At 39.3% G+C, this 12,760-nt stretch overlaps 1 protein-coding gene and 1 long non-coding RNA gene across 4 annotated transcripts in view; both read left to right on the top strand.

The window, feature by feature from the left end:
- OSBPL1A (oxysterol binding protein like 1A) overlaps positions 1–12,760 on the top strand; it is a 77,569-nt gene that overhangs the window by 31,105 nt on the left and 33,704 nt on the right. The window lies entirely within an intron of this gene.
- Positions 855–9,408, top strand: LOC129127910 (uncharacterized). Its single transcript, XR_008535230.2, has 3 exons — positions 855–938; positions 2,463–6,439; positions 9,231–9,408. It is a non-coding gene; the product is annotated as an uncharacterized LOC129127910 (long non-coding RNA).

Genomic DNA, 12,760 nt, shown 5'->3' with positions numbered 1-12,760 from the left:
CACTAAGCAGTGCTTAGGTAAAGTGTGTAGATGTGTATCTTGACTCTTAAGTTTCGCTTTTACCATCAAGGGTTATATGTAACAGTAAATTAAGAGCTGCATGAATGTAGAACGTGTAGTAGTTGTAAGCTGGTTTCATTTGTAGTCTGTTTGTGGCTTTGATCTTCAGCCTTTGCAGTTGTCATTCTTTCCAGTTTGTTTTTGTCTTAAAAAGGGGACTTGTTTACAAGCTGGTGAAAAGCCTTAGCTGATGAGATAAGGAATACAGGAAAGGTTTCTTCACTTTTTGCATTAAATGAGTTGTATATTTCAGCTATAAAGAATTTGCCATAACAAATTAAGCTTGTCACTTCCACAAAAACTTTTTAATGTCAATATACTGTGGGTCATAGTCCTTGAACTTAGTTATCTTTACCATGGCGTAATGTGCTATCTCTTGTATGTACATCCTGTAAATAAAAAATGTGCACACAGTTCAACTGGTAAATACCAGTCTCTGGAAGTTCAGTGCACTGCCTTAGTTTATTTCAGATTTCTTGGAAACATAATTGAATGTTAGATGTGTCTGTGTGTGTTCTTGTGAGTGAATGCTTGCATGCTCTTTCGCATATAAATAGTTGTCTTTAATATATTTCTGATTTGTCTTCTGGGAGACAGGTATGAGTATGGCTGTTATCACTTAAATCTCCTTCCTACCTTACTGTATTGTGAATGAAGAAGGTGCCTGTAGGCTATGTCCAGATGACTCCTTAATGAGAAATTTTATTATCTGTTTCTTTGTGGGGGTGCAGATGAGAAGAGCAGTGATGAGAACCTGCAGTCAAGGGAGAAATGCTGATAAAGGCACCCTGTGCAAATCTGCTAGAGAAGTCCTGGCATCCATCAGCAGTCCTTTTCTTCCATCTGGCAATATCATCAGCTACATTAACCTCTATAAGGTCTTGGGAGCCTCTGGTGTGTGTGGGAGGGAGAGATGAAGAGGGGTGAGGGACTGAAATAAAATCAGAGAAGCTAAAAAAAAGGTTAATGATAAGATTTCTGAGTTAGGTCTAGTAAGGGGATCATGTATTGGTTGGCTTCTGAACTAGACCTAGAACTATAGAATCCATACTCCCTCAGCTGATAAAACCATTGCCTTTGTTTTTCTGGTCTTTTCTCTTTGTGTTTTGAAACAAGTAGCTAGCCCTATTTTTTAATTTTTATTCCTTTCAATCACTGGAGCACAGAGGAACTAATGTTGTCCATTCTGTTCAGCTCTTGCTGAAAGTAGCAGAGATCGAGGGAAAACCTCAGTGTGTCAAGGCCTGTAGGCAATGCCCTGAACAACTGGAATGCTGTTCAGGTTGTGTGCTTGTGGAAAGGAGAACAGTTTTCAGACAGCTGATGATTGGACTGAACACAGCAAGAGCTGTTTGGTGTTGAGAGAATCGAGGTGTACCTACATCAAGAAAACCTTTATTTGCTCTTGGTCAGTAACTGATTTGATCCTGTTTCTTCCCTTCTCCTCCAAATGAGTGGAAGTGTACTAGGAGCACCTAGTGCAGCTTGAATCTTGTTTGAAGGTTACAAGTTCATTGGAAGCTTCTCTATGCTCAGATGGGGTCCCTAGTAAAGAATGGTATTTTTCTCTTATGCAAGGAGCATAGGATATAAAATGTTGGGGAATGCTGTATAGGCAGGGTGTATAAGAGAACAAAGCTACTGACAGGAAAGTCATTTGGTTTTTTTCTCCTGCTAGAATGTTGACAGTTCTTTGATTTGTGCTATACTAATTTTTGGGTTCTCTATATGCACATTTTTCATCTGGGCTAAAGCTCTATTGTGAAGATATTAAAGTTGGAGTAACCTGATAGTGAGATATTTGTGGATGGCATAGTGTTCTTCCTCTGAAAGCATTATTTTCTACCAGTGTACTGCAGCCTTGCAGGTATAAAGCCAACTACAGATCTGTGAAGACAATGTCCTTACCAGTAGAGGCAGGAGTTTAGCAAGTCCAAAGTATCTCAGAGGTGGGGGAGTTAAAGACCATAACTTCTTTTTTCTGAGATTTCCCTAGAGCAGCCAAGATTCAATAGGTCACCAGAGTGGGAAGGGAAGCTAAGCAGCAGCCTTAGACAGAAGCTTTTTAAAATAAGAAATACTGAGTCTCCATTCAGGGGAAAGATAAGTAAATATTACTGCTGTTCTTTTATGAAAGGGTATTATGTGTGTTGACAGAGTGCTTTTTTTGAAGCATTTGATAGGTTTTGAAGCAGTTGGTAACATCCTTGGGCAAGTGCTATATTGGAAAGGCTTCTGGGTGAAAGGTGGTTCTGGCTCACAAAAGGATGCTCAGATGTTACTATACGGTAAAAGGCAAGTGCTTCTGGTCTTTCTAATACTGCAGGGTCCCAACTCTAGAGACTTTTTTGGTGGGTTTGGGGTTTTTTTTTTTGTTTTCTTATTTGTTTGTTTTCTTCAAGATTGCTGATACAACATATCACCACCTGCAAGAAGGAGGTTGATTTTGAAGTGTACAAAGTGACATACTGACTTGTAGTGACACAGAGATTCTTACTGACCTGTAGCTCAAAGAGTCTGCATGGAAGCTGGTCAGACAGCTTGTCTGAAGGCATTCCCTGCTACTCACTTTGTAGCCCAGCTGGAAGCCCACTGCTAAGCTGTTCTTGCACTTCCCACAGTGGTTAATGCTTGGCCCATAGATGTGTTTTTTGTTGGCGTTTGTTGTTAAGCAGCCTTGTGTAAACTAACTTGGAATCCATTCATGGGCCTCTGGGGAAACACAGTGTAAAAACATACTGGTTTGAAATGAGACTCCTCCTTAATGTGCTTCTGCAGCTCCTGCTCTGAGGTTTACTTCTAAGGTCTTGTGTACCACTTGTTTGAGTACTTAATTTTTAATGCTGAGAAAACAGTCTTAGCTGAGGCTGCAGGGGGAAAAACTGAGCAGCAATCAAGTTTAATGGAATAGTTCTTGATAGAGTAAGCTTCTCAAATATGAATTAGGAATTCTGTTTTCTGTGAATGTATTTGTGAAATGCCCTTGCCTCGCAGCTAATGGAGACAAACAGAAAAAGAAATGTATAAGATGGATATTTTCTCAAAGTGTTTTCACTACTTAATGCTATGAGAATATTGTTTGTTTTTTTCTCCTGCTTAGAAAACAAACTGGAGTGAGAAGGGTACACACTTCTATTCTTCTGATGTCATTGTGATGTATCATGGCATGTAAAACTGATCAGCTTGTTTTCCATGATCTGGTTTAATTTGTCCCTGATGTGTTTTGGAAGAATGGTTGAAGAGCAGAGTTCTAAAACTTGTTTGCCAACCAGTGTATTATCAGTTAAGGACTGGTAACAGTTCAGGAAAAAAATTAGGCCCCAAAAAAACCCAGGAGGCTGAACCTCTATCCATATCAGCATATCCGTTAACTTTGTTTGCTGGGATTTTGCTTGGCAAGTGTGTTAGTTAATTGACTGCAGTCACAATCTGGCTGAGTGGTCTGGTTTTGTGTCTCAGCTGCATAAAACATCAGAACACCAAACTGGATAACTGTGGTCAAACGCATTTACTAATTCTCTGAAGATGTATCTTGCTTCTTGACCTCTCTTTCTTGAAACTTGATTTATGAAAAATTAGTATATAAGAAAATAAGGCCTCTTGTTCTATGTAAGTCTGATAAAAGCTATTTTATGAGAGTAATAATTAAAAATAATAATTTCTACACATATGAAAAACAACTTTCATGTAGTCTATCCAGTACTGGATATTAACATATGCTTTTGGAGGAGACAGAACATTTAACTTTATTATGCATGTGTTGTGTGTGAAGCTGTTTTAAAAGCTTCAGTGCTTTTCTACGATTTAAAAGCAGTGTTTCTGGGCAGCGTAAGTAACTTAAGGCTTTGTGTCACTTAACAGTTGTTCCATCATCTTAAATTTGTCATGTAGTGAGATTTTTGTATATTTTAGTTTTATTGGTTTCCTTAAACATCAGTGATGCCAGATCTGTTGCCTTATAGGCTAATAAGCTGTCCATGTGTAGCCTTTCCTTGAATAAAGGAGATTGACTGAATCTAAACTTACTTTTCTGATGTTCTTTCTCATTTTTGTAGTTGGCTTATTTTAGTCACTTTGGTTCCATGAAATACAGGGGTCTTCTAGCTATGAAGTAAAAATAAAAAAAGGGATGATTTCCATTTAGACAGTATTAGTGTTTATGGGGAGGGTGTGTTGTCCATTGTGTTTTGTTTATAACCTAAACTTCACCAGGTCATAGTCATGGTATTTCAACCAGAACTGCTTTTTGCACTTTTTTTTTTATTCTGACTTATTAGAGCTGATACCATTTTTATAATTAGGGTAAGCAATTGTGGAGTTTGACCTCTTGTCTGGTTTTTTTTATCTTGTGTCCAAATGTGTACTTGTTGGCCTCCCTCTCCCCACCCCCCTAGAAAGCCAGTGACTTTAAAAGCTTTATTTGTTTTAATATTAGTATTCAGAAGTGTGTTATCTCTGCTTGCTCTGCTGTCCACTGATGAAATGCCTCAGTATAATGCTAACTGCTGAGTCACTGACAATATCACTAGAATTGGTAAATGGACTGTGTTTAGAAAGCATTTACACCCTGAAAATAAATCACTGGTGTTGAAGTTTTCCTTGAAGGTACATGCCAAGCCTGTTCATAAAGGAATGTTAGTAAACTCCTTCTCTACATTGCTTGTATTGTTCTTAACGTCACTCTCCTTGAAATGCAGCAATAATACACTTTAATAATAAATGCTTTCAGTGTTATGTATAAATGGGAAATACAGGCCTATGCTCTCCAGGTTGGTTGATTAGCACACACAAAACAAATTATGCTCCATTTATAGGGAACTGAATGTTACTGCAAATAAATGGTAAGGTAGAGCTCCTCTTACAAACAGAGTGTATCCATTTGTTGTGAACATCCTGATGAGTCCTGTATAAAGATGATGCCTGGCTTTCTAAGCACAGCCCTCATCTGAACATCTTGTCTTTGGGAGTGACACCTGTGATGTGCTTACCTGGCTTGCATATCTTCATGTTAAGCCATTTGTAAGATAAATGGACTCAGTGTTTTTTAACAGGAATGTTTTCCCTCCTCTCATGCTTGTCAGGGCTACATTATCAATGTTAAAATGTGGACATCAATGCAATAACTCTTGGATCCAGGTGTGTTTTCTCTTTTGAATATGATGATCTCAGTAAGATGTGGTACTCTGATGCTGTAGAGTCAGCTGGCTGGACTTTGGAGATGAAGACTGATGCTGTCTTGTGATACAGTCTCCTAGGTGTGCTAGGAGACTTTGAGAATGGCTTTAGAGCATGCCTATTTGAAGGGGTCTACAGTGTACCTTCATAATGTAGGGGTACTTTTTAACATAGAAGTAGATTGCGAACTTTTTCATCGACTTCAAGGAGTTTTATGTTGCCAAAGCTACACAGCTTCCACAACAAAATCTTGTTCAAATATGTTTGACCTTTAAATAGGAATACGGCTTCTTGTTAGTCTTGAAATATAATAGTGGTGCTATTGCACATCCCTTTTTTTTTGAGTCAAAACCTATGGTGAGAGAACAAAACTAATCTTCTCTGGAAATATTCCGTGTAAGTGGTCAGAGTATCAGCCTCCAGGTCTTGTGCAGGGCTGTAGCAGCAGAAAAGCATCTGCAGGAACTTGGTGGTTTTCCCCTGATAGACATAAACTTATAGGACACCCATAAACAAGGCTTTGATCATTGTGGTGAGGACAAATCTTGAGTTGTCAAGATAGTAGTACACCTCCTCTAGGTAACACGGTAATCCATGTTTGTCAGTAGTTTATACCTTTCTGGAAATGCCAATATTATTAATTGTGGATGTGTCCTGTGCTATGCATCCAAATTGGATTGTGTGTTTTTCCAGTGAAACACCTTGCTGCAAGGTCAGACAAATCAAATTGAGGTTAAAATGAGCTGGCTGTTTCAGACAGCTGGAAACCTTAGACAGCAGGCATCTGTGCCTATGGATAGCAGAAATCTAGTTTTGTCTGACCTGAATCTCCTCCACCTCTGAAGCGACATTTTCGACTAAGGCCTAAACCCTAATTTCACAGAGGAGCAAAATGGAAATGGTTGAGGTTGGAAGGGACCTCTGGAGGTCCTCTGGTCCACCCCCCCTGCTCAATCAAGGCAACCTGGAGCTGGTTGCTCAGGACCATGTCCAGATGGCTTTGGAGTATCTCCAAGAATAAAGGCTCTATAACCTCTGTGGGAAGCCTGTGTCAGTGCTCTGTCACCATCACAGTGAAAAGAAGACATTTCGACAATCATAGAGGATTTCCTGCCTTTCAACTTGTGCTCATTTTTTTTCTCTCCTGCCACTGGGCAGTACTGAGAGGAGCCAGACTTCAGCTGTTTTCTCATCCTCCCTTCAGGTATGTATATAGATGAGATTTGCCCTGAGCCCCCTCTTCTCTAGTTTGAACAATCCTTTGACATACAAATACTTAAGGGGCAGTCCAGTACAGTAGTGTTAGAAAATTTCAAGGAGCCATGTGTCTAAGATCAGCTGATAATATGTGGTCAGTGCTTTTCTACGATTTTCTTTGTTTACACATGCAATTTAATGAATCTAAAAATGATATGTCATTCTAGACTGTCAGATTCTGTTTCAGCTTGTAGTGGGGAAAATTTAGAAGTTTAATCTGTGATCACTTCTTCCTCTGAACTATAGATGCTGCTGGATTCTATATAGGAGAGTAGTAAATAGACAGTAGTAAATTAACAGTAAATAACTTTGCAATGTTCTTGAAAAAAATTTTTAAAAACTCAAACACAACAACAGTATGAAGTCTCTATCACATAAGGGCAAAAGTGTTTGAGATCATTCATAAGTAGAAAGGATCTGTTCCACTAATGAGAACATTTGGATTATCTGGTTCTGCACTGAATTTCCGTATTCCAGAGCATATTTATGTCTGCTCTAACTGCTGGACAAATGTCTGCATGACTTACTCTAATTTCAGGAAATGTCTTATTAACCTACCCAGGGCCTGGCTGAAGTCTGCTGGCTGTTGCCTGCTTAGGAGTAAGGACAAAAACAGTGTCTCAGAGGAAAATCATTCCTTAGAAGGGGCAATCTTCTTAATGCTCCAAGTCTTCTAAAATCTGAAGAAGAAGTGGGATTTTTGCATCTGTATTGGTCTTTGAAGTCTGATTATTTAATATTGGAAATGTGGGAAGAACGTGTTCTGGACTATAGAAGAAACAGCAAAGAATGCTTTCCAAGGTGGATTTTATTTTGAGATAAGAACTCCAGCAATGCATTGTAAAACTCACTGTTGATTTCTGGCCTATGTAACATTTTTTCACATCAATTTGGTTAGTATCCAAAATAAAATAAAAACTGGCAAGTGAGACATCTGAGTTTTTCAGAAATGCAGAACAACTGTACAGGCATGCATGTTTGTTTTGGAATTTCTTCTTAAAAAACCTGTCAGTTAGACTTAATGAATGATGACTATTTAAGAAGATTCCAAATGCAGAGCTTGTACAACAGACAGCCAGCTTCAAAAGTGTTAATTTTTTTTTAATAGGAAGCTGTTTTCACTCTGAGTCAACAACTGAGTCCAGCAGCACTAGTAAGCCAGTAAGAGCCAACAAAAACATGGCAAAAACGTGACATTTGCTTCAAAAGAGAAAACATTGCATGCATTTGCCATAGTCCAGTTGGGAAGAAGTGTGGGGGAGAGATTACAAAGGGGTTGATCAAAGTAATCACTGGTGTATATGGAAGAATACTTAAGGGAAGTAGATCAAAACTGCCTTAAGATCTATTTTCAAAACAGTCCTTAAGAATAAAAAGAAAATGTTTCCTGTATGCATTCTTAAGAGCACTTACATCTTAAAATCTGGTCTCTCTGTGAGACTAGCAAACTTCAAAGATGCCCAGTCCTTCAAAAGAAGACAAAAAATTGTCTCTACTGGATCTGAAAGCACGCAGCAGTATGGTGTTCTGGTTCTGTTGGCATCAGTATGATAGATCAGCTTCAATGAGGCCTTTAGTTTGAGGAAAGTTACTTGTGGCATATGCCTCTGAGAACATAAACTCACTTAAACTCACTGGGGCAGCAAAATATCCTTGGGGTGTGGTTTTTCTTGGTAATCTTGTAAGTCTGCAGCTCAAAGCGTGCTTCCCAAATGCGTGCATCGCTCAGATGTCATTGACTCCCAGCTTGTTTTGGCATTTGTACTGGCAAGAGTGAATGGCAGCAATATTTAATTTCAGCATTACTCAGAATAGAAACAATACTTCACAGAAAATGACAAAATCAGAAGGCTTTTTCTTTGAAGTCCTGATATTTGACTAATCAGTGTTATAGTACTGGAACTCAAGTAGGAACAGAATGGGCTCTGGAGACTGGCAGCTTCTGCAGCTCTCAAACCTAAGTAGACCTCATGACATTTATCAGATTACAGTTAAATTGTTAAAGTAAAATGGGAAAAACAAATACATTTGAGAGGAAGACTTGGAATTGCCATTGAGTCTCACTTTAGAAACAAGCCAGAAAGAGCTTTTTTAGGTCTTGACTGTGCAGAAACACTTTGAAGAAAGCAGTTTCTCTGATAGAAAAGTTTAAATCCAAGATTTTAAGCCAAAAACAGCCTTCTAATCTGCAATCAGCTATTAGTCTCTGCAGTTTGCTCATGTGCTCTTAGACAGGTTCCTGGCTGGGAACTGTGACATTCTCCACTGGTTAAAATTGCAGTGCTTCAGCAGCCTCTGAATAAACAGACTTTGACATAGCCAAATGTGGAAACAGGAGAGGGGAAGGAAGGCAGCAAGGTCCGTGTTGAGGAGGAAGTGTTAGCGTCTTAGGAGGGAAAGGTGGGAGGCAAACAGTCCTTGTCCCTAGCATGTGGCTAGTTCAGAAACTGTTATTCCCAGCAGTTTTGAATTATGAATTTTTATATTAGACATGTACGCTGGGAGAAGGCTGCTGCGTGCTCTCAGCATCTCTGGCTTTGCTCTTGAATATCAGTTCTCTTACAGCCTAAATGTCTGCCTGAGTTCACATGATCCTGCCAAAGTAAGAGTTCCTTCTGTGCGGATAGCATGGCTTTTGCTTCTACTGGTGCTTCTGCTGTATTTTTCTAAGTTTTATGATCATACCTGATCCTTTCCTTCATTAGCAGAATTTAATTATATTAATAAATCAAATATAGGGAGATACTACAACTCTGTGCTCAGAAGAATGAAATGACCATTCCAAATCAGCCCTGCTAAACTCGTCCTCTTGAACTTTGATGTGAATGTTCGTGGTTGACTAACAATGAACTCTTGTGTTCATCTGGGGAATGACTGAGGCAGTCGTATGACTTGTTCTACAAAGTCTTTGCTTTCCTCTATAGACTTCGAGTTGGGATGTAAGAGACCGGATTACCAGGACTTTAAATTGGTATGTATGGGGTTTGGTTGTGTGTATGTGGGTCTTTCAGCCTTTGTACAAAAAGAAACTGTATTGGTGATGTTTTCTGTATATGGGTCTGAAAGCAAGCCAGCTGTTACGTTTGCCTCCAGGTGTGTTTTCTCTTTTGAATATGATGATCTCAGTAAGATGTGGTACTCTGATGCTGTAGAGTCAGCTGGCTGGACTTTGGAGATGAAGACTGATGCTGTCTTGTGATACAGTAAATAACCATTTGCCTATCACCAGTGAGCTCAGCTTACCTCCTTGATTAAGTGATCACATCTTGTTTTGCTTTCCAGTAGTTGCAGTAGCAGTAGTTTAAGTCACTTTCACTTTCTATCTATGCTGGGTTTAGGTGTGATAGATCTCTGAAGCTGGGTAACTAACAGGCTTATGGCACAGAGAGGGGGAAAGCCTGAGCAAGAAGTAATGGCTGAAGTAAATCATGACATATTTTGGATCAGTCCTCTGTTCCCTGGGAAAAGCCCAGTCTGTGATGAAGTTTATAGGAGCTGGTTTACTCCAGCAAATGAAGAGTTAGGATGCAAGACTTTAACATATGTTTACATAGCAGACATTTGTCACAAGTCCCTTGTGCTTGATGGTGCTGGGGAGTAGTGAGTCAGCAAGAGGTTCTTTGTAGAAGGGCTTGTGTATAAACAGATCAGAACTCTGAAAGGTTTGTGTAAAATATTTACATGCTTTAGGAATCTGGGGATGTCTTCATGAAATTGATTGCATCTGTTTGGGAACACTCTGTTGTTGCTTTAATGTGTGCTGTCACACTTGCAGTTTTTTGATGTGCCATAGGAGTATTCGTAAGTCACTCATTCCTTTATCTAGTGGCTCAAACACCTGAGGCATACTTGCAAAGCAGCATTCTGAAACTAGAACTGTTCCTGCTTTTTGGGGTGGAAGATGAAGAGAAAAGCATGATTATACATATTCATATCATATACTGATGTGTGCTTAGTGGGAGTTAAGTCCCATGAGAAGAGGTAAAAATCAATCCTTTTCTAAAATTTGTTTTCTTTCTGGGAAGCATCTGGGAAGTATTGAAGTTCAATTATGGTTAAAACTATGAGAACTTTTGGAGTGAGTTCTCCTTGAGAACAACTGGTTTCAGTTTTCACTTCAGTAGCAGCTTAAGCAGCAATTTGGTACTATTCCAGGTAGCAGAAAGTCTTAACAGCACTTTTCTTAGAAGTCTGTCCTGTAGAACTAGTGCTGCAGTAGCATGCTTTGAAGTTAGCTAGCAAAGTATATAGAACTGTTCCATTTCTAAACAGATACACCTCGAGGAAAAGAATCAGTCTTCATATTTCTACCTTTGTTCTAGACACAGAGGCAGGCCTGGCTCTTTATAAAACTTTTTAGTTCTCATTCTACATCAATAGATTTACTCAGCACTAGTTCAAACTGGACATCACAAAGGACTGGCTAATGCAAGAAGGCACTAGCAATAGGGACTGTATTGTACTAACAGCAAAATTACAATTGTGCTTGTTAGAATAGACAAACTGTGTACATATCAAACTCTGCATCAAGGTTGTGATTTCCACTCTTTGCTTCACATTTTTGGTAGGGGTTTTCGTTTGATATGAAAATCACAGAAGGGACAGAGTTCTTGCTTTGGACTCCCAGTGATTTCTGTGACGAGTTTTCTGTAGTGCAATGTGTTACAATGCAGTGCTCTGTAAGTTCTGTCTTTCAGTATAGTATGTCCTGTTGGAATAGCTGACCCTGGAAACTATCAGCTTCAGATGAATAGATGTAGTGTGAAACAAATGGCAGGTTTGAATTGTTTTACTTTATTACAGAAAGCATCAGGAGATGTTCACATAAAAATGCCAGTTCTACTATAGCAGTGTTTTTCTAATTCCTTGGTTATGTCTTAATTTCCAGCCAGGTGTTAGTCTAGCCCCTACCCTCCAGCTGAAACTTGCACCTCATTTCTGTGCTTTGTGGCAAATATCCTATCAGAAATGACATTTTGGGGGGAAAGGAATTTCTGTGGCAGTTGGACAAGGCCATTCATTTTGAAAAGCAAGCCCTCCCTTCTGAGGCATCAGAGCCGTTGGTGAGGCGGTGTCACGGGCAGCTCTCCCGTGCTCAGCTTACTGCAGAGCAGGGTTGGTACACAGTGTTCTGACATTCCAGCAGAGTCTGTCTTCAGATCCCCTCATGGTTTCTCTGTGAAAGAGGAGGTACTTCCTTTCAGCACAACTCTGAAGTCTGTGTGTTTTGGGCAGTTGCTCCTAGCACTGAAGTTGAGTGCCTGAAAATAAAATTCAGCTAAATCACACTGCGGTGTTGTGAAATCTGTCTTTTTTCTCAGTCCAGGAGAAGTAGGATCTAAGGTATGCTGTCTTTTAATTTACTGCTCGAATGTTGAAAGCATGTAGCACTGCATATTATTGAGGTGTCTGTATTTGTTTTGTGCCTTGCTCGCTGTATGTTTGGTTTAGTGCTTATTTGCAGCTGCAGTAGCATGTTGCTGAGATGATCAGTTATTAGCTGAGCATAGAGTGGTGTGATCCTTTCCAACCCCACAGAAGTGCCACTGTTGTTGAGCATTAATTTAAATTAAAGGCATCCAGCACCAAACAAAGCAAGTATTTTGTGTATTGTACTAAGATGTCTTCAGGATGGACAGAGAGGCCTTGGTTACAGGCTGTGCTGATATAGTTCAAGACTTTACCCTTTAAAAAGAAAAAAGGGAATAAAAAAGAGTGGTTTGGTGCTTGTTACCAGTCTCCCACCTACCTAAGTAAGACTGAGGGTACAGAACGGAGTGGGACTGGTGTATGTTACACACAGATAAGCTTTTTGATATTTTGGAATAAGCATATGAAGTTTCTGCCAGTAGTACACAATGAAGAAATTAACTTCTAAACTTTGCTCTTGTGCTTAGCAGGATTTCAGATAACATGGAACGGCAATAGGAGTATCTGCAAATAGTTTGTTACTTTCCTTTAACAAAAGAAAGAGCAGTTTGATTGCTAAAATAACTCACTTCTACCATTTAAACTCGCAATGTGGTGTTCACAGCAGCAAATTTTACTGTAGTGTTTACAGGAATGTTATATAGGAAGCTGTTTGAAGCAGATTTCTATTCAATTAAACCAAAAGTGAAACTGGTTACCAGACCGTGGATATCAAACATCTTCAGCTGGAGAAGTATGTTTTTAAAAGTGGATTGTTGCACTGACCTAGATACACTGACAGAGAACCACCAAGACTTCAGTCTGAGGTTATAGCTGTGTCTATAGCTGTAAGGATAAT

Source organism: Agelaius phoeniceus, chromosome 1, assembly GCF_051311805.1.
Source record: "Agelaius phoeniceus isolate bAgePho1 chromosome 1, bAgePho1.hap1, whole genome shotgun sequence".
In the NCBI taxonomy this organism is placed as follows: domain Eukaryota; kingdom Metazoa; phylum Chordata; class Aves; order Passeriformes; family Icteridae; genus Agelaius; species Agelaius phoeniceus.
Note: the sequence above shows the minus strand (reverse complement) of the source record. Positions and strands in the feature narration are given on the sequence as shown.